Here is a 20,633-nt window from a genome sequence, read left to right as displayed (position 1 = left end):
CTGGTGCCTTGAGTTGAGCAGCTTTCCTCTGCTATGCCTTTCCCCAAGCAGGCCATGGACTGAATCCTCTGAAATCATGAACAAAAATAAATCATTTCTCTTTTAAATTGTTGGTATCAGGTATTTTGCCCCAGCAATCAAAAGATGACTAATACAAAAAGCTTGGAGTTTATCTCTTAAGAGCTGAGGTGAAAGCCAGACCTGTCTTTGGGAAAAATTATTCTTTACTGCACAGTGCTTTTTGAAACTATTCATCCATTTAATAAATATTTGCAGCTTACTATTGATCACTAGGCTGTGTTCTGGGGAAAAAGCAATATAAAAGACTCAAGCCCTACCCTCAAGGAATCCATGCCCTCAACTTACTGCAGCAATCATCACTACAGGAAAACTACTCTTCTCTTTCCCACATGTTTCCCCTCCATTTACTATTGCTAATTCTGGGAAATTGCCTTATTAGTAGAGGATTCTATGATAGTTGCTGTAACACATCAAATACCCTTTGAAAGAGAAAGGGGGAGAAAAAGGAGAAAAAAAAGAGAGATTGTTGAAATGTGCAGAATAATGTGGCTTCTTTAAGTCTAGTAGTTCCTTAAAAGGCTACACATGTATTTACCTGATGACCCGGTAATTCTAACTCTATTCCTACCTGTGTACCCAAGATAATGAAGGCGTCATCCGAAAAACGAAGCAAAACAAAAATACTTTGTTCTCAAATATTTACAAGAGCAATATTCATCATAGCCCAAAAATGGAAACAACCCATTTGTCAACCAACTAATGAATGAATAAATAAAACATGGTCTTATCCATATAAGAGAATATTATTTCATATAAAAGGAATGAAATACATAAATTTTGAAACATTATGCTAAGTGTGAGAACTATTTTAGTCCAGTTTTTGTTGCTATAACAAAATATCTGAAATCAGATAATTTTGTAAGAACTGAATTTCATTTAGCTTGTGGCTCAGAAAGCCCAAGAACATGGTGCTGGTGAGGCCTTGCTGTATGATAGCAGGGCATGGGGAGCTGCATGATGAGAATGGGCATGCTGCAGCACAAGTCTCTTCCTCCTTACAAAGCCATTCGTGCCATCATGAGAATATTGCCCTAGGGCCTCTCTGAATTCTGTGTACCCCTCTGTCACAGCTTGTGTTTGATGCCCCTCCAAGCCTCATGCTTTTTCAGAGCCAGCTGAATCTAGAGTTTGATTCATGTGGGGCTGGGTCCGCGGGCACTAGGAGTAAGGGTGTGAGCGCTGCCTACCTTGTGTAGTCTGAGTGAGATAAAAGGGCCAGGGAGACACTGCTAAGGTCCCTTGTGGCTTTTGCTGTTTTCCAACACCATGAATTCTTTCTCCTCTGTGATCACCCCCTGTAATGCCACCCTGCCTCAGAGCCAGCCAGTTATGGACTGAAACCTCTACAGACTGTGAGCTAAATAAACCCTACCCCTTTAACTCTAGGTGTCAGGTATTTTGTCTCAGCAATGAGATAAAAGTAACTAAGACACTTTCCAATGCCCTGTCTCCAACACCATCAATGCAGCCATTTAGGGTACGTTTCCAACATAAGAACTTGGGGGACCCACTCAAGCCATAGCAGCTGTGTCCACTGCTCCTGTGGACGTCCAAAGTGGGCAAAGTGGTGGTCCAAGATACAATGCGTGCCAGACTGAAGGGCAGCAGGGCATGGCTGTTACTAGGTACAGGATTCCTTTGGGGTGGGATACAAATGTCCTAAACAAATTTTTGTGATGGCATCACAATTCTATGAATATACTGAAACCACTGAATTATATAACTTTAACTGGATGAATTTTATGATATGTGAATTATATCTCAAGAAAGACTTCTTTTAATGTAGTACAATGACTGGAGTCTGTGAGCTAAATTTAAAAACTCTATTAGCCATGAGAGTGTCATGGTCTCAATGACACTATTGTAACTCTAAGCTTGTGGGGTATTTGCTTCCATTCGTTACTGTTGCTAGGGTAATTTCTGACTCTAAGTATTTCTGTGTCTTGAAACTGATTTGAAAATTGGCACAACGGAGTTCTTTAATGGATGTACCCTGAACGAATGGATGGTAACCTAGGCCACGAGTTGAATATCTTACCTTTTTTTAAGGGAAATAGGTGTGGATTGGAGAAGGTCTTTTCCCTAGGATAGTAAATTCTTAACAAAGCATTATTCACATATATGCTAATTAACATTGATACCAATTAACCCTACTTAATTCACTGAGTGATTTCACAGGAGCCAGTTTTTAAATTGAAAGGAGATTTGAAATCCTCTATTTTATACATAAAATATTTAAACCCCAATGGTTTAATCAATTTTTAAATTAGGCTAATTGAGTACATGAAAGTAAGTGTCACAATACCCCATCTTTGAGAAGCTTAAGGCACGAGCAAAATACCTTAATCAGTGGTGCATTGTGTGGACTTGCATTTTAGACTCCTTCAGATACAAGCTTGAAGCCCACCTTAAACTTACTATCTGTGTGATCACAGACTAATTTATTACTTCTTTAAACCTCACTCTATTTCATCTGTGAAAACAGAGATTACAGCATCCAATATTACCAAGAGCTGATATTTCTAAGAACTTACATGCCAAGCATTGTGCTAGGTAAGTATTTTATATGTGTTACTGCTTTAATCCTCACATGAGTGTGGGATATTGTTATTAATAGTGGGGAAAGATGAAGTTTAGCCAGATTAAATACTGTGGAATCAATCATTCATTCAACAAAGGTTTATTGAGCTAATGCTAGACATTCTGCCGACACACTAGGAATGCAGCTCTGAGTTTGGGACCTTTGGGAACACGCAGGGGGTGCCTGTGACTCTGCGGGGGAGGGCAGGCTTTCATCTCAGGTGCTCACCTGGTCCTTCACTCACCTAAGAAAGTCCATGGGACTAACAGGCAAGCCAACTCTTGGCACCTTGTCTTTGTAAGTTTCATGGACATCCTAGCCAGATAGACTGAGGCCTTCTCATCTGCAGTTTTGTTTCCCTGTGTTGCTCTGCGTGGCCATTCCATGCATGTGTGGATCAATAGTCAATAAATCTCTCTGTTGGCTATTTTCGTATCTTGGTGATCCAAGCCCTCCGTAAGTCATCACACAGATTATTCATATTAATGTCTTTTTATATCATTTAATATAGTCGGGCCTTGTTCTCATTTGCTTCAGGCTGTTTCTGTGAACTTAGATCTTTTTGTTGTATATGAGGCTATGAGTAATTCAGAATGTGGGGTCCTGCCACCTGTTCCTAATTTACCATGCTCAGGGGATTTCTCGGAGATATCCAGAAACTTCTCTCACGAAGATAACTTCGTTTTCTTGGTATCTAACCCATATACTCTGGATAAGCCTTTATTAATGAAGTCATTAGAGTAAATGTACAAAATGTCAGGTTTCCAAAAGCCGTAAATATCAGTAAGTATTACAGTGTGACATAGTTTCTTTCCTTACTGTATACTAGAAAATAGATCTGGAGATCCTTTGCTCTTAAAGGATATTCCACAGTTTAATTAGGTGATCTGCAGTCCTATTCATTTTAGTTAACTTAGATCTCTCTATAATTTAATATGGAATCAAATTTTTAGCCATAAAATACTAGTCTTCCCAGAACCTTCAAGTGCAACACATATGAAAAATTTTTAGGATTTAACACTATGTCCTTGGCTCGATTAAAAAAGGCAAGCTAAATTAAAAATAAGCAAAGTAGAATTGAGGAAGAATTTTGAGAATTGGCATCTTATGACACTTCAAAATGTTAAAAATCAAAATCAAACATGAAAGACTATTAATAATTATACATTAGCTGATTGGTATGTTTCCAAGGAAGTATCATTAGATACAGAGATAATTTCTTTAAATGTTGCAGTTACTTTAACTATCAAAATTCTTAATAAAAACAATTTAAGGCATCAGGAACCTTCCAGATTTTGAGCCATGATCATAATTGTACCCAAGTTTTAGTGCATTCATGGTTGCCAAACACTCTTCTGGAATGATCCTAACAAGGGCTGCTTACCAGAATCAGGAAAAGCTACCAAAGCACCTAAAATTAGTGTAATAGGCACCACCTGTCCTCTCTTTGGCCTCTGGTTAGACTGCCCTGAGGAGTCCAGAGTGAGAAGGAACAAAGCGTTTCTGCTACAGGCTGACCACTTGTGATCCAAGAGAACTCTTAGGAATCCGATTAATCCAGCGAGAACAGCAAGAAAAGATCTGTGTGGTTAATAGAACAAAGCAGCCAAGGCAAATTCCCAGGCCTTGGGGGACATTTTGAAACACTCTGGAAAGCTAATCACAAGGCAGTTGCTTTGAAGGGGACCTTGGGAAGCTCCACAGCCGAGTTTCCTCAGGCTATTGATCAAGGCAGGAGCAGCGGAACAGGGTGTGACTTCCTCAAGGTCTCTGAAAGGGCAAGTGGCAAAGCCAAGCATATTCAAGCCCAGGTTTCCGGCTCTAAATTCTAGGGCTCTTTACCATGTATTAAATGTGGGAGAGAGACAGAGAGAGGGTGGGGGAGAGGAGAGAGGAGGGAGAGGGAGAGAGGAAGAGGAAGAAGAGAGGAGAGACAGAGACAGAAAGGAGAGAGAATGTGTGTGTATTTAACAATCTTTAAATGAAAACTTTGAAGTATTTCTTTTGATTGGATTATTTATTCACTTTTGTTAGTCTCCTTCATTACTGAGTACATTTCGGCCTCTCTCTAAGTTTCTCTTGTGGCCAAATTATCACAGGAACATTCCATTCGCTTAAAAATAGTTGCATTAGAAAAGAAAACTCATGTGGAAAACGTTGCCAACAATGCAACATTCCAAAAACATACCGCTCACCATTTCCATTCCCACAGAACGGCCAAATGCAAACCCACTGCACCTGCAGGCAGAGCAACCTCACAGGGCCAGGAGCTGGTGGCTGGCAAATACCATGAGCAATTCCACTTAGGACTGTGTCTGGGAACAAGTGTGGTTTCTTTGCCAGCAGAGTTGCAGGTGATTTAAAGAAAGAAACAGAGATTTTAGGGGAAGGGCCAGAGGTAGAATGGGGATGGAAACAGGAAAAAGTGGCCAAGTCACATTAAAAACAGAGAATACACCCAGTGTTTTATTGCCTCATGTTCAACCATGCTCGACAGCAATCCACTTCTCTTCATCTGGGCTCAGTGGTAGGGAGCATTTCTGCCTCCTCTCTGCTCCTAAGGGAGGACATCCGTGTGCATGCTGATCCCCAGAGGTGGTTATTTGCTTATCCACATGGTCTTTTATTGGCCAAGACATACCATGTCTGTGTAGCCATTTGTATGGGATCTAAGAATGAAAAGGGTTTCTGTTTCATTCTGCTTTACTTTGCCCTGTTGGAGGACCAAAGATTTCCTTGAAAGATACAGTATTTCCTTGAAGGACGCAGTATGGCTGATGAAGGAGGCAAAGAGCAGCTCAGTGGTGACGTGGGTGTGGTCTCTGGCCCTTCCTGACATTGCCTTGGGCTGGGTACAAGGGCTGAACTGGGAGCTTAGAAAGAAGTGGCCACTGCCAGGCTGGGGGCCACCGGGTTGCCTCCTGACAAGGCTTTTGTTTTCAGAGAAACATGCCTGTGCTCATTAAAACATGCTCCCTTAGGCAATGGGCTGGCTGAAAGGTTTATCAAAGCTGTGGGTTCAGCCTCCCCCTTCTCCAGTAGCGTCTCCAGATTTCTCTCTATAATTCCAAATACGGTTTTTAGTTTTCTCCCCAGGTGATTTTCATAGCTTTGAAGTAGAAGTTGCAAACCAGCAGCCCTCCAGCCAAATGGAGCCCACTCATGACTTTGGCTCTACACACACTGGGGTTTGTAAACACACAAATTGGTTGCCAGTACCTAAGTATAATATTTCCAATAAATATTCAAAATATATTGTTAAAAGCTCACATTGGAACATTTGGTCTGCATCCCGCACCAGTGGTCCTGTGCCAGAGCTGAAGGATGTCTGCTGCCTCACATGTGCTTCATCTGGGAGCCTCTTCTCCCTGGCACAGCCCCCCTGCAGCTGCATTTCTGATACTCCCAGAAGGCATGCAGGCTAGGTCTTTCCAGTGTCCTTCAAGACTATTAGCAAGGCCATTGGTTTGGTTTGTTTGTTGTACCGGTGGTATAGGGGATTGAACCCAGGGCCCATGCACTGAGCTACATCCCCATCCCCAGAATGCTTTTTTTTTTTGGCCCAAGCTAGGTTCAAACTTTCAATACTCCTGCCTCAGCTTCCCAGAGTGCTGGAATTGCAGGTGTGTTTGACCACGCCCAACTTAGGCTAGGTGTTTCTAAGGGGTAGGAGAAAGAATGATTATCACAATCATGGTAATGATGAGAATAATAAAGTAGTCTCTCTCATATATATCACACACCACACCTCACACAGCACTGACTATTTATGTACCATCGAACCCAGTCCCCCCAGCTCAATTCACCATGGTACATGTATGACTGTCCCATTGGGTGGCTTGAACCACAGGTGGTGCACACCGTGCTCATCAGTGAGACAGCAATTCCCCAGTGGTTCAAGCTGGTGGGAACAAGATATGTTCACAGCCACCGCCAGCAAGACATAGGAATGCAGCCCCACTGTGAATGTCCTAAGCCTCGCAGGACCCATCTGTAGCCCGAAGGGTAATTCGCCTGCCCAAGGTCAGACAGCATTTGAGTGACTGTGCCTTCGATGTTGCTGTACTGCCCCCAGCAGCACACTGCCCTCCCATACCCCGTTGTGCTTTAGCCCACTCAGAATCACCTACTGCATACTAAACCTCGGAAGCCTGTGAGTCTCAGGTTTTCCAGTTTCCACCAGGAAGGGAAGCAGAGGGAACCTGGTAATCACTGGTGAGCCCTACTGCTCTGCTCTGATGCTCCAGCAGGGGTCGAACTCTAGGCCCTGAAGAACTTAACTACTCTACCAGGTCAGAGGACAGTTGTGAAGTTCACTCTTCTAAGTCAGCTCCAAGGCACATTAAACACTTTAAAAAGAGAATCTTAACATATGAAAACTAAATCTCAACCTGTATACATGGTTATTTCAAAATTGTCTTGTTCTTAGAATTATGTCTTATTTATGTTATCCTTTTTCATCTCAGCATCATATTATCTTTAGTGCCTACTGATTTTCAAATCGAGAGTATTATCTATTTGTTATCAGTTTCCTCTGGTATTAGTCTTCTATTTCTTTTCATTCTAACTTCTTAGACCCTTAAACTAACTCTTCTGGTTTTGATCCACTCCTTTAGAAAAACTCTGGGAATTACATGTCTTAACATTTCTTTCCATATATTTAGTTCCAGGGTAGGAAAACAAATATCTCTCCTGGCAACATATATATGTTCTATTTTTAGGATTCTTACAGTTATAAGCAATAGAAATTCTCTCTAGCCTAGGCTCAAAAAGGGAGATTACTGAAAGGATAGAGATCAAGGACAGGAACATCAACTGCTTATTTAGATAAATACTTACAAGGTGACTAGACTAACACAGAAGGGCCCGACTTAGGAAGCAGGGAGGGCACCCTCAAAGTCCTCAGCTGCAGGTGTGCATAGATCTGGCAAAGATGACCTGGCTCCAGCCAAGCTCTCTTTCTTGCTCTCCAGCCAGTCTGCAAATTCCTGGGGAGGAGAATCTGGCCGCAATTCAGGTGTCCTGTCACTGACCTGATCAGCCACAGCCAGGGGATGGAGCAACTACTAGAGCACCTGGAGATTCCCGAGGGTGCTATGCAGGACAGTATTTCCAAATCAGAGCTTCGGTCTACATGAACGATTTTATAAAGTGTGTGCCTTATATATCATTACCTTGACCTATCCATCTAGAGAAGTGTGCAGTTTCTGAAATATAGGAAAATTACTTCACAGAAAGTCTTAAAACTTAAAAATTTAAAATTTTTCTTGGTTGGAGATTCAGTCTGATCAATGTCCCATATCTTTTCTGTAATGGTAAATAATTATGACAGTAAATTTGCAAGTCACATTAAAGGTCTCCCCTCTTCATGGTTATCAGTAATGATAACCGGCAGTGCCGCCTGCACTCCTGCGTATGAGCCTCTTCCTAGTTTGGAAAGGGATGTGGTCTCACTACCACCTGCTGCCCTGAGGGTGGGGCCGCCCTGACTCATCCTCCGGCTCCCTGGGTGGAGGGGTGCGTCTGTCATGCTTCAGTGATGAACTCGACATGCTGGCAGTGCTTGGAAGCTAATGCTGATGGGCAAATCATGGAAAACTTCTGCTTTAATTCATACTAAACTCATTCTATACTGGGACAAGATGAACCTTGGCTGCAAGCATGAGCTTCTCTTCTTCAGCCAGAAGCTCATGAGGGTTCAAACAAATTCTTAATGGATCCAGCAAGAATTCTCTGGGGCTGTAAAAACAAATTCTCTGGTTCATAGACTAGAGGAAAGTGCGGAGTGCAACACAGCCCTGAAATCAGGACCCACCTGGACACACGCCCTGCCCGGGCTCCGGTCTGGTTCTGATTTGGGAACTTGGCAGCCAGCCTCCATTGTTCTGAGGGGTTGCTGCGCTGCCATTCATTCTTTGGTTCACAGCTCACAGCTCACCTTCTCCATCAACCCTTTCCAGGCTGATGAGAAATCAGTCCCATCTGTACCCCAAATCTAGTGCATGAGATCCTCTTATTCTTCCTCACAAATAAGTGTGTCTGACACAGGCAGTCCTCTGCAGTCCGTGCTGACAGAGCAGTGTGTTCCCAGAGATAATCTACTGTTACATCAGCCGGCTGAGACTTTCCTTCCTCATCCAGAGCAGTGTGACACAGGAAGAGAAGTGGATCCGGTGTGGAGAAGCTGGAGAGCTAAGAGGACAATCAGTGTGTCTGTGAGGGTGAATTTTCTCAGAAGTTTGGATACCTTCTCTCTAAAGAGCCCATTTTTCAATGGGGAAAAAATAAGAACCAAGATGCATTATGTAAAGGTACAATTCCCAATGAGAAATGCAATTGTGTTGTACACCTACAATGTACCAATAAAAGAATTTAATACAAAAAAATGAAGAGCCCATTTTTCTTCTTTGTCATGGATCAGTAGGAATTTTCTAGGAGGGCAAATTAAGTTACTTGAATTATTTCTGATAATATTTTCATGTCAAATGAGAGCTTGATTTTTTCACAAAACAAATGTTTTAAAAACACACATTAACAGCTCCCTTTTTCACTTCTCCAACTCTTACAGTGGTATTTGCTACTGCAGCTATTGTTGTTGTTACAATTAATAGTAGTGGTAGCTACTTCCATTATTAAACTGTAAGAGCTTTTTATTTTTCAAAACAACTTTTGAAAGTGTAATTGGTACTGCTTTTCAGATAAAGAAGCCAAGGCATGGAGAGATGGAGTAACATGGATAAGTCATGCAGCTAATGAGAACAGAATTTGAATTCACATTTATATCTTTCCACCTCCAAAGCTGCATGCTATGCTACATTAAGCTATGCTATGTCATGCTGTGCTGTGCTGTGCTATTCTATGCGATAGTGTGCCATATGATGTAATATTTTTGGATCCACATAAGTCCTGATCAGTGGAAAAATGGCAAAGGCAAACACATGGGACTGTGTGTCCATTCCTACATGGAAGACCGTGGGTCCATTTGGTGGTGGAATGAAAGTGTCACTACAGACTTCCACAAGAACAAACGAATATTATAGGATGTGTTTACTTTTACATGTATATTTAATTACACAGTTTCATCTATGTATTCCTTGAATTAACTATTTGTGTCTGTTGGTCTTGTCTTCTCTTCTTTTTTATTTTGGTAAAACAAACATAGCATACAACTTTCCATTTTAACCGCGCTCAAGTACAGGCCCGGTGGTATCAGAGCTGCAGGCGCACACTGTTGCGTAACCCCACCCTCACCCATTTCCAGGGTGAGAGAAACTCCACACCTGTTAAAAACTAACTCTAAGTCCTCTCTTCCCCACCTCCTGGGCCCACCATTCTACTTTCTGAGTCTAGGAATGTGACTACTCTATGTACTTTATAAAGGTGAAATTTTATCAAATGGACCTTTTGTGCCTGGTTTCATTTAGTACAGTATAATACCTTGAAGGTTCATCAACACTGTAGCTCATGTCACAGTTTCATTCTCTTTATAGCTGAATAATACTCCATCAAGCATATATGCAACCTTTCGATTACCCCTTCATCTATGGTGGATATTTGGATCATTTCCTTCTTTTGGAGATTTTGAATAATGCTGCTATGAACATGGGCATGCAAATAGCTATTCAAGTCCTTGCTTTCTGTTTTTTTAGGTCTATTGACAGAAGTGGAATCACTGGATTATATTTTAATTCTATCTTTAACATTTTGAAGAACTTCCATCCTGTTTTCCACAGCAGCTACACTGTGTGACATTCCAGCCAGCCTGCAGCCTACGCTACCCTTATGCCTGAGCTTAGAGAAGTTGTAAACTCCTCTAAAGCACAGCTATGCCTGAGTCTCTCACGTTATAGTGTGCTCCTTTAGGGGGGCCAAGCAAAGGATTCGCCCTTTGTCATGGAGATGGTGAAGCTGAGACTTCTGCTTCTCAGGGTATTTACAAATACCAAGGCAGGGAATTCTTCTCCCCTGTATTCTTCCTCATTTTTCCCCTCTGCTGCTCCCAAACTCAAAAACTAACCATGAAAATAATGAGATGCATGTCTGCAGGAAAGATGTAAGCGTACAACTGTGCTTCTTTGCATACCCATGAGGTGTTTCAGGGAATGGCAGCCTGCGCTCTGTGCAGATGATTTATGAGTGCAAGTGAAAGTTTGGCAGATTGAAGCCACATATGCATTTAAATAACTACTTACCAAAGGGACCCTTTTTTCTTCCTGATATCTAATTAGACCCAATGCCTGGCATTGTAGTTGAGAAAGCATTTTATGTCTAAAGCCAAGAAAAAAGGTATGCTCTTGAAAAAGCTAAGCATAGATTTTCAGCTTTTATCCTAAAGATTTAAATTATAATTTCAAAATGTTTAGACATATAAAAAATGTTAAAATAGACAAAGTTCTTGTAACATGTAGAACTACCATCTAAGCACTTGGTCCAGGGATGCAAGTAATGGTGTATACATTTTAAGGGAACAACATGCTTGTACCCAGCAATGGATTCCATACTTCACTACAGAAAATTAGCCCACAAGCGAGATAGACCGCCTTTGGTTGAGTCACTTGACTGATTTCTTAATTTTGCCTTTACCCTTGTTCATCTCTTTGAAGGGTCAGAGATTCATGTAGCAGGAGTCTCCTGGTGGAAAACAGACACTGCAGCCGGATAGTGTCGTAAAGGGACAGCAGCATCCCCGGCCCTTTGTCTGTACTTGCATCACCCCTGCTACTGTAATCTTGAACATTTTGGAAGTAAAAGCTGCCAATTTTCTTGCTTTTGTGGAATTTTGCAAGGTTTCCAAATAGAACCTAATGTGAGAATATTATGCTCAGGAGCTTTCCAAATGTTTGTCTTTTGCCATTGAGAGTTGACAAAGTTTGATATTCAAATGCAGCCTCCCAGGCTCAGGCCTTGGACCTTGACCCAGGCTGGGACCAGAGCTGAGGTGAGCACTGCTGTGTGAATCATGTACTCAAGTCCTCGTGCACTGGAATCCATGCTGTGTCTCCCTGGGCCCTCTGTTCAGACCCCGTTTGGCACAAATCAGAAGTTCACATTGGGGTCAGAATCACAGGGCTTGGCGAGGAGAGTCTGCTGGGTTAGGCCTCCCAGGGAGGAGCTGTGTTTGAGCTGAGTCTTGTCTGTTTCCATTCCGGAACTCCTGGCTCCTCCCTTCTCCTCAGCCAACTGCTGCAGCCCCTGGGGATGTTGTTCCCTCCATTCCAGGTAGTGACCCAGTCAGTGCCGAAACCAAGCTATAGGGAAGGACTGGAAACAAGTTTGCCAGAGGCCAGTGTTTTCATATTATCAGAAAAAGCCTTGGAACCTTTTTGGAAGTTCTTGTCTCCCAAGAAATTATCCTTTCACCATCTTTTCCTGACTGCCTTTAGGCTGATGCTGAAAACCAACCCAAATCAACATTATTGAGAGATGTTAATGGTGGGCTAGGCTTTTAAATAGAATGCCAAGCACTTCCTTAAAAATCATTTCTTTGGACAGTGTGGTTTTACAGGAGTGCTGTGGTGCTGCTTTAGCTCCTTCCAGTGCACACGCTGTTGGCTTATGACCCTCTGGTGTATCAGGTAACGGGAAAGGGTGTTAGAAAGAGGCTGGATCCACAGTCTGCCATTTTTAGGTCAGTGACAGGAAGTTGCTTGGTTCTATCACTTGTCTGGGCTGAGTTCGTTGTGCAGGCCTTGAGAACTCCTGACAGTACCTGACCCATGTAAGGTGCATCGTAAACATCATCCTGCTTTTTCTTCACTCTATGTTTTGTTCTTTCTTGCCATTAGCTTTGATAAGTGAGAATTGTCCATTGCCATGGTCTGTAATTACCTAACATGGTTTCCTAATCTTGAAAGTAATTCTGCTTCTGCCTGCCAGTATTTCCTTCCTACTTTTCTGTCAACTCAGATGCCACTGCCATCTACTAGCTACAAAGTAGGGTGCTCTGCTGACTTGAGGAGTGAAAACCATACTTGCCAAGTCAAGTAATGTTTCTATCTTAGAAATAAAGAAAAACTCACCAACAATGAACCATCCATGCAGTTTGCTCTTGACATGGTCACTGGAAAGAATTTAAGAGACTGAAGTTGCATATCATCTGAAAATCAGTGCCTAAATGTCCTGGGGAACACCATGTTCATATAATTCAGATAGTGATATGAATGAATGTTTTCACCTCTCTTCAATATATGTTTCACTAAGTGATTCCCTGAATGCCTGTACCTATAAAAACAGTTCAACTTCAATAGTAGAATTTATTATTGAAAAATGACACAAAGACTAGGTCACCACTGTACCAAGAACCCCTTTGAAATAACAACCCTTGAAAATCTTAAATACAATAGTGAAATCATGATTTTTCATCAAATATGGTGTTTTGTTGACCCAACCTTACAGAATTTGAAGGCTTTTCTATTTAGATTCACATCGATGTATTGAAAGGATATATTGCCTATTTATAAAATATAATGCAATTATCTCAAATTGCATGCTTTATACATAATACATGCAGAAGAAATGTTACAATGTAGCCAAATTATAACTGTCACATGAACCATACAAATTTGAAATTCCTTCTCTTCTTTGCCCAAGGCCATCAGGAATTGGGTTAGTGCACCAAAGCAGACAATTTGGATATCTTCAGAGGAATTAGAAAAATATATACAGGTTTTGTGTGTTAAGATATGCTTTTCAAATAGCCTGGGGAAATTGTCTAAGAAGCAATTGTAACAAATTTTAAAAGATTTCTAAATTTAAATATTCCTATTACTGTGTGGTTAAATTTTACTATCAAATTAGGCAGATGTTGCGTGTTGCATTGGGTCAGATTTGAAATTCATAATTTCAGCTGGATTTAAATTAGGACCACAATGGGAAAGAGTAAGAGTTCATTTTGATGTATATGAGTGGGTGATTAGTAACATTTTCTTAATCTTTCTGAATGGAAAAAGTGTATGCAGTCATTGCTTTTTATATCGGAGCCTTTGAGTGAATTTGTTTTTGTCTAATATGAAAGAAGAAACAGCTCATTTTCCCATCACCATAATATGCAGTGATTCAGCAGAATGTAACTGGGTGTCCAGAACCCACGAGCCTAGCATTGGAAAGGGTGGCCAAATTGGTAAAAGTCAGCCTCTGTCAAGCTCAGCCCAGTCCCCACACGGGAGTGGCTAAACTTTCATCTGGTTCAGGAAGTGTGGGGCTCATTAAAAACCAGGCAGGGCCAGGGATTTAGCTCAGTGGTTCCGTCGCCTGCCTCACAAGCCTAAGGTCCCAAGTTCAATTCCCAGTACCCAGCCCCCCCCCCAAAAAAAACCAGCCAGTCTGCTTTTCTCTCACAATTTGTGATTCTTGTTTATTGATTTATTGCTACTTCCAATGAATAAGCAAATCCAATTCACAGCTTCAAAACTGTTGCTTTCTCTTTTTATAAAATGTTTAACTTATTTTTAACTTATACATATTTAGGCATTCTTCTCCCATTAAATAAAAACATGTTGAATATTCCCTGTACCCAGGGGGACTGCTGAGTACCCCCTCTCTTTCATGATATTCAGCTGTCCTCTCAACACATACACAACCAGAGGCTACAGAGGCAAAATCAAGACCCCCTGCTCTTGTCCCAGCCCCTGAAAATTGGACTTTCCCATGGTTTCAGGTTTTAAAAGAATGAACTTGAGGCATCTCTATTTTGTATTGATAGACACATTTAGTGGTGGTGGTGTAACTTGCTTGGATATATTTGATAGTAGTCCCCGACTTAACTCTAGACCGGGAGAGCCAAGGAGCATTACTTTTAGGGCCCTAAGCAGTCCTGTCTTATTTGAGTAAAGAGATGATTTGCTACTCCATAACAATTCTAGAGAAATTTTTTTTTTCCTTTCTAATGGAATCCTTAAAATTCCCAGAGGTCATTCCCAAAGAGCCAACCAAGCTTGCTGCTATTTCATTGGTTACTTTAGCCAGGTAGAAAGGAATTCCTAAGAAGTATATTCTCCAACGAAACTCTATTCATTCATAATTCTAAAGGAGAGTACATTTCTTTATAAATCAGAGTTGTGTTCTTACTTCATGTCAGGTAAAAGGGCCGAAGACCAAGACCAGACCAGGCCACAACAAGCCTTTATTAGGGGAATAGATCTGCCAGGCTGTCTCTGAACAAAGGAGAGACAAAAGCAATATGGCCAGGGCAGGGAAAGTCTTTTATAGAGCCTGGGGTGAGGTTTGTAGGGGCAGAGGTGGGGTTGAGTGAGGTAGTGACTAGGGAATGGAGGACCCCATGATGTCACTAGGTGGTAGGAGGTGAGCGAGTATTAGGTTACTTTCTAGGCGGGAACAGGGGCATGCTGGGAAGAAGGGTTTATTCTTTGGTGGGAGCAACCATCTTGGCATGACGTCACACGGTAGCGGGCAAGGCACCATAGGAAGAGGGCAGCTACTAACCATAATAGCTGCTGAGGTGGTGGGAGACCTATCACTTCACACCTGCTGTTGTCAAGTCCAGAGGAGCTGAGAGAGATCCGAGCCTTTGCAAACCTGACCTCGTATTGACAGCTGAGGGGACAGCTCGTTTCCAAAGGCCTAGACCACTGAGGCACCTCAACAGCTTCAGGCACATCTAACAGAGAGGCTGAGCAGACGCCCTCTGTTCACACATGACTGTGTGCCCCCATAATCAGTATACCTTGTCAGAGAATTATGGGAACTATGAAATGGAAGATTTGAAAATAGAATTGTCCTGGAAATTCAAAGATGCTCAGACAGATTTTACGTTCTAAGCAATGCACGGGATCTTTTTATATGTTGTTGTATCACATCCTTATAAGTACATAAAATAGATATGATTTTTCTTCTGTGACCCAGCAGCAAAGAGTGTGTGATATATTCCAGCAATGGGTATGAGTCATCACATCCAAGTTGAGTCATTTGTTGTCCCCACCATGTCACTTGTCTCTTTCGCAGCAGCATGGGCTATACATCATATAGATTTTTTTTTTTTTTTTTGACCTGGGGATCAAACTCAGGTCCTTGCACTTTTGAGGCAGGCACGGTGCCACTGAGCTAAATCCCAGCCCCATCATACAGATTTTTAGGACCATATAACACATGAATTCTTGGTAGAAGGAAAGATGTTCCAGGGAAATAAGTGCCCAGGGAAATGAATATGTTGATGAAATACTGAGGTAGAATACTTGTAATAAATGTAACTTCTTGGAAGAAGGAGATGCTTGTACCAACTGCAAGGTTCATGGTACACCTGAGGGTCAGGTCCTGACTCCATTTATTTTGTGACATAGTAAAAACCATATATTTTTTCAGTAAAAGTATTTTGTTACTCCATTCATATGCTGTATACTGTGGCTTATTCCTCTTGGAATAGCCTTGGATTAACACCTTTTGGCTTCTCAATCTGATCTAAATGCTTCATACACACATTTGAACCATCTGGACAGAAGTTGAAAGGCATTTTGCAGATGATGTTTTCTTTGGTTGCTCTAAAGAGAGCCAATGTAGATGGCCAGAAAAGTCAGGAGAGAACCCAGGAAACCATGTGAATGTGTAAACTGAGGACATCTTTGATGGACTTTGAAGCACAATTCTGATAGCACTCTACGAGAAGCTTCACATTAGTAGATAGTGATGTGTCTGGGGAGTAACCAGAAGGAGACTTGAAACCAAGGAACAGCACAAGTGCTACTAACTTTGGGGACGGCGATGCCTGAACAATTATAATAGGGGAATTGTTTGAGACATAGACATCTCTCTCTTTTTTAAGACATATCTCTTGTCACCTTTCCTTTTTCTTCTTCTTTTGCCTTGACACACAAAAATGGCAGGATTGGGCTGGGGATTTAGCTCAGTGGTTTGGCCGCCTGCTACGCAAGTGCAAGGACCCGAGTTTGATCCCCGGTACCAAAAAAAAAAAAAAATGGCAGGATACAGTTGCCTTTGGAATACTGGCTTCAGGTAACACATCCAGACATGTAAATGAAAGTTTTATTGTGTGTAGAACTTTGTTGAATTATTAGCCATATCTGGAATTTTGAGTTCTTTAGATATACATTTCCACCAAGTATTCCACATGTGCAAGTGAGTCCTAGCCCTTACAGCAGAGGCTGCTTTGCAGTGACTTCCTAAGCAGACGCATTCCACTAGGATCCACATTTGTACCAGCTGCTATCCTTTCCTCTCAACAAAAGACTTATGTTTGAAGAAAGACCATGTATTGCTATATGCCAGCAGCAGAAGGGAGTCTGTGCCATGATGTCAAAGTATGCCATGATGTCACTAAGATTCACAAAGAATTACAGTTTGTGCCGCGTGAAGTCCAGCCAAATTCAACACTTTCCCTCTTGGGTGCTTCACGGTCTGAGAGACAGAAGCAAGGCCAGAGGTCAGGGCTCTGTATAATTTTCTTTCGCATTCTCCAGATATCCTAATTTTGGAAGCAGGGGAGGGAGAAGGCAGCTTGTTGAAGAAAAGTCCCCTGGCCATCTGCTAAGAATGAATTCTAGGGTCTGTGTGCACAAATATCTGCACAAGGTTAATTCTTAGGACTTCTACCAAAGACTACTAGATAAACAAATCTGTAAAAAAATAATAATAATCCATATGTGTTTGGCCATACATTTACTCAAGAATTTGGCCAAGACACTGAAATAAATAAGACAGGTAAAAGTAAATCAGACTGCAACACCTGAGAGTTTCAACACGTTTCTTTTTTCCCATTTGCAGTGTTTATCCAGATATTGGATGGATTAGATTCCTGACCTCCAGAAAGGTAGTCCAGGGAACATGCTTAAACATGTGTGCAGTCTCATAAATCTAGCATTCTTTCCCTCTCTTGTCTCATGCCCCTAGCATTTACATCTCCCTTTGTGTCCATTTACTTTGTAATGTAAAAAGACACGCACTGTGGGACCAGTGGAGATGACCCTCTATTCTCTAGAACTGCACGGTGAAGTGCTCACGAGGAGATATATATGTCAAGAAGATAGAGTTGCGGCTCTAAAAGTAGCCCCTGGAAAAGTCTCATTCCTATGAAACCCCCTAGAATTTAACCACAGAGGTCCTTACAGTCCTTATCCTTTGGCGAAGGCGAGAGAAGGTAAGGAAGAGGTAGAAAAACAGGCTCTCATCCAACCAGGTGTCCAGCCAAAGGGCCAGAGCTCCTACAGGCTAATGGTAGAGGTCAGACCAGGGTCTGCATACACTGAAGTCCATGAGGAAGGGCCAAAATTGGGCGCTCAGGAGCAAGTACCGGTCAATCTCTAGATCGAGTTGATGCCGGAGCTAGGGCATGCAGCCCAGAGCCCTGGCCTGTTGGGACAGAGGTCACGGGGAGACTGACTTGGGGAAATAAGCATTTATATACTGAGGCAGCTCTAGAAGAGTGATAACGGATCAGAGACAAGCAGGCAAGGTGACGAGTAAAAATTAAACTCTCAGAGTATAATCCATCCTTAAAGATCGTTTTCTGTTCTTCCTTTTGGTCTTTAGAACCAGTGGGATAGAATTTAAATGAAGATGATTATTATATTGTAGATTGGAACAAAGAGAAAAATTCTTTGAAGTCACACTATATCCCTATTATCTATAGCTTTGCTTTTGGAATGTATTCATTCATTCAACAAATATTTATTAGTTGTTTGTTATATACAAAGCACCATTCTAGGACAGTGGACAAGACATGAAAATACCTCTGCCTTTGTACTGTTACCTCCTAGTAGGGAATAGAAAATAAAGAAGAACCTTAATATAATATGTATATTTGATTGTATTATAAGAAAAGTGCCTTAGAATAAAAAGAATCTAGGAAGAGTGCTGGGTCTGGGGGAGGGATACAGCTTTCAATAGTTTGGTCAGAGTAGGTCTTAGCAAGAAGGTGACATTTTCTCCAGTAAAGACTAGGGAAGAGTGCTCCACTCAGCAGCAACAACCTGGCTGTCCTGGGATGAGAGAGCTCTTGGTGTTTTGGAAGAACAGCTGGGAAAGTGAGCCAGAGAGATGACTCGGATGAGGAAGGACCCTGTGGGCCATTGTCAGGACTCTGGGGAGTGCACCAGGAAATTGATTAGTCTAAGTAGTGATTGCCAAACTCCAGAGGAGAGAGTCCCATTCATGGGGAGGATTCCCCTAGAAATTCTTTGCCTGCAGGAAAGGGAATTAAGTTTCTCCTAAGTTTGTGTCACTTAGCAATATGTTAGAAGGCAGTATTGTAGACAGCTAAATTGATTAGATATCTCCTAGGCAGTTAGATAGGGCCTGCCCTCCAGGATTGACTGAAGGTCAGCATTATAAAAAGAGAAAAAGTACCACACTCACATACTTCCCCTAGGGATGAATAGCAGTGATTGATATTCTAAATAGTCATCAATCACCTTGGGCTGGGCGGGGCCCAAACCTCCCTAGCCCATTCCTTTCCAGGAAGTCCTTGTTCCACCTTTACTTGCTTCATGACTTGCTTCCCCATTTGATTGCCATTTAATCAGTATTACCTAAGTGAATATACTTGTAATTGTTGTGCCCGGATTACGAAGTCCCAAAGACCACCAGGAGGCCGTTTCCGATGTAAGCACACGAGGGTCATTTATTCAAGCTTAAGCAGGGACTCTCAATTGTCACCGACACAGCGGATGAAGATTGAGAGCCCCGAGTTCCAAATTAGCAGGGTTTTTATAGAGGTTACAGCAAGCTTCAGTCATTAGCAGCCATATGATTGGTTAACATTTAGCAAGTATGAAGTGTAGAATTTTGATTGGCTAGGCTCATTGAGGGTTGAAGGGGATTACGTATAGGTTTTTACAAGAAAAATGGGGACAAAGGTCAGTGGCCCACTGTCAGGTACTGATGGTCAGCAGACATCTTGACTCATGGTCATGACCACCTTGTGTGGATAGTCAGCACGTTAACAGATTGTCCTATAGATAGTGGGCCCGGGACACTTGTTCCTAGGGCAAACAGATGGCTGAGTAATGAGCTTAGGAATCTTGAGTTACAGATCATGTCTTTTGTCCCAGATCAAGCACAAATTTGAGAGAACAAAAGAGACTGCTCCATTTTGGACAAAATGGAGTCATTCTGGTCCCACAGTAATCTTACTGGTTGATTGTAATTTTGTCTCACCTTGAGCCTGCTTCACCTCGTGGCTTTGCTCAATAAAACGCCTTTGGAAAGAGGATGTGGGGCAACCCACTTTCTGGTCCCCCTTCCATCTCTCTTAGACAGAAGCTATCTTTCTCTCAATAAATTCTTCCTACTCTTAGCCTCCATTGTTCCTAGAACTAATTTTTCAATTTTAGAGAACACAAACTCACATTTCAGATTCCTAGCAGGTTGAGAGTTATAGTATTTCCCTTATTTGGATTACTTGGTGCTCTGTATCAGTAGGAGCTACACTTCATCCTAAAGAGGCTAATAACCTGTCAGTTTTCGCCAGTATTTCCTTTTGGATTGTATGTGGCTACTGAACAAAAGCAACTATTTTTATGTTAATCATCAATCACTCCCTCAAAACAAAAGTATCCTGCCCATAATTTCAAAGCTACCGGCTGCAAGGACCCACTTATTTCCTGGTACTCCACTGCCATCCTTACAGTGACAGACTATGCTGCTTTTAGTGGCAGGGCTGACGGGAGCCTGTGTATCTTCCTTCCTGTCTTGGCACTGAGATTCAAACCCCCAGGGGAAACACAAGGTATCACAGAATTGAGTGATTGCTCACTGATGACAGAGTGCTATTGGCGCTTCATCTCCTGCTGATGTGATCTTGGGCTTTTTCTTTTCTTTTTTTTTTTTAATGATTAGATTTATCTGTGTATTAGTAAGAAAGCCCCACCACCATAAATAGTACAATATTTAAAAATTTAAAAATATTTATATCTATCTAAGATAGACAGTGTATTTGTACATTAGACCTCTTTAAGTGCAGAAGGTGGTTTAGGTTGTACCTTTTTTTTTTCAATTAAATAAC

The 20,633-nt window shown here is 41.8% G+C and overlaps 1 protein-coding gene across 6 annotated transcripts in view; it reads left to right on the top strand.

The window, feature by feature from the left end:
- Adamtsl1 (ADAMTS like 1) overlaps positions 1-20,633 on the top strand; it is a 1,037,009-nt gene that overhangs the window by 710,389 nt on the left and 305,987 nt on the right. The window lies entirely within an intron of this gene.

This window comes from Heterocephalus glaber, unplaced genomic scaffold (assembly GCF_053883595.1).
Source record: "Heterocephalus glaber isolate CG9 unplaced genomic scaffold, H.glaber_assembly_v1.0 deba00001481, whole genome shotgun sequence".
In the NCBI taxonomy this organism is placed as follows: Eukaryota; Metazoa; Chordata; class Mammalia; order Rodentia; family Bathyergidae; genus Heterocephalus; species Heterocephalus glaber.
This window is presented reverse-complemented; position numbering and strand designations above follow the sequence as displayed.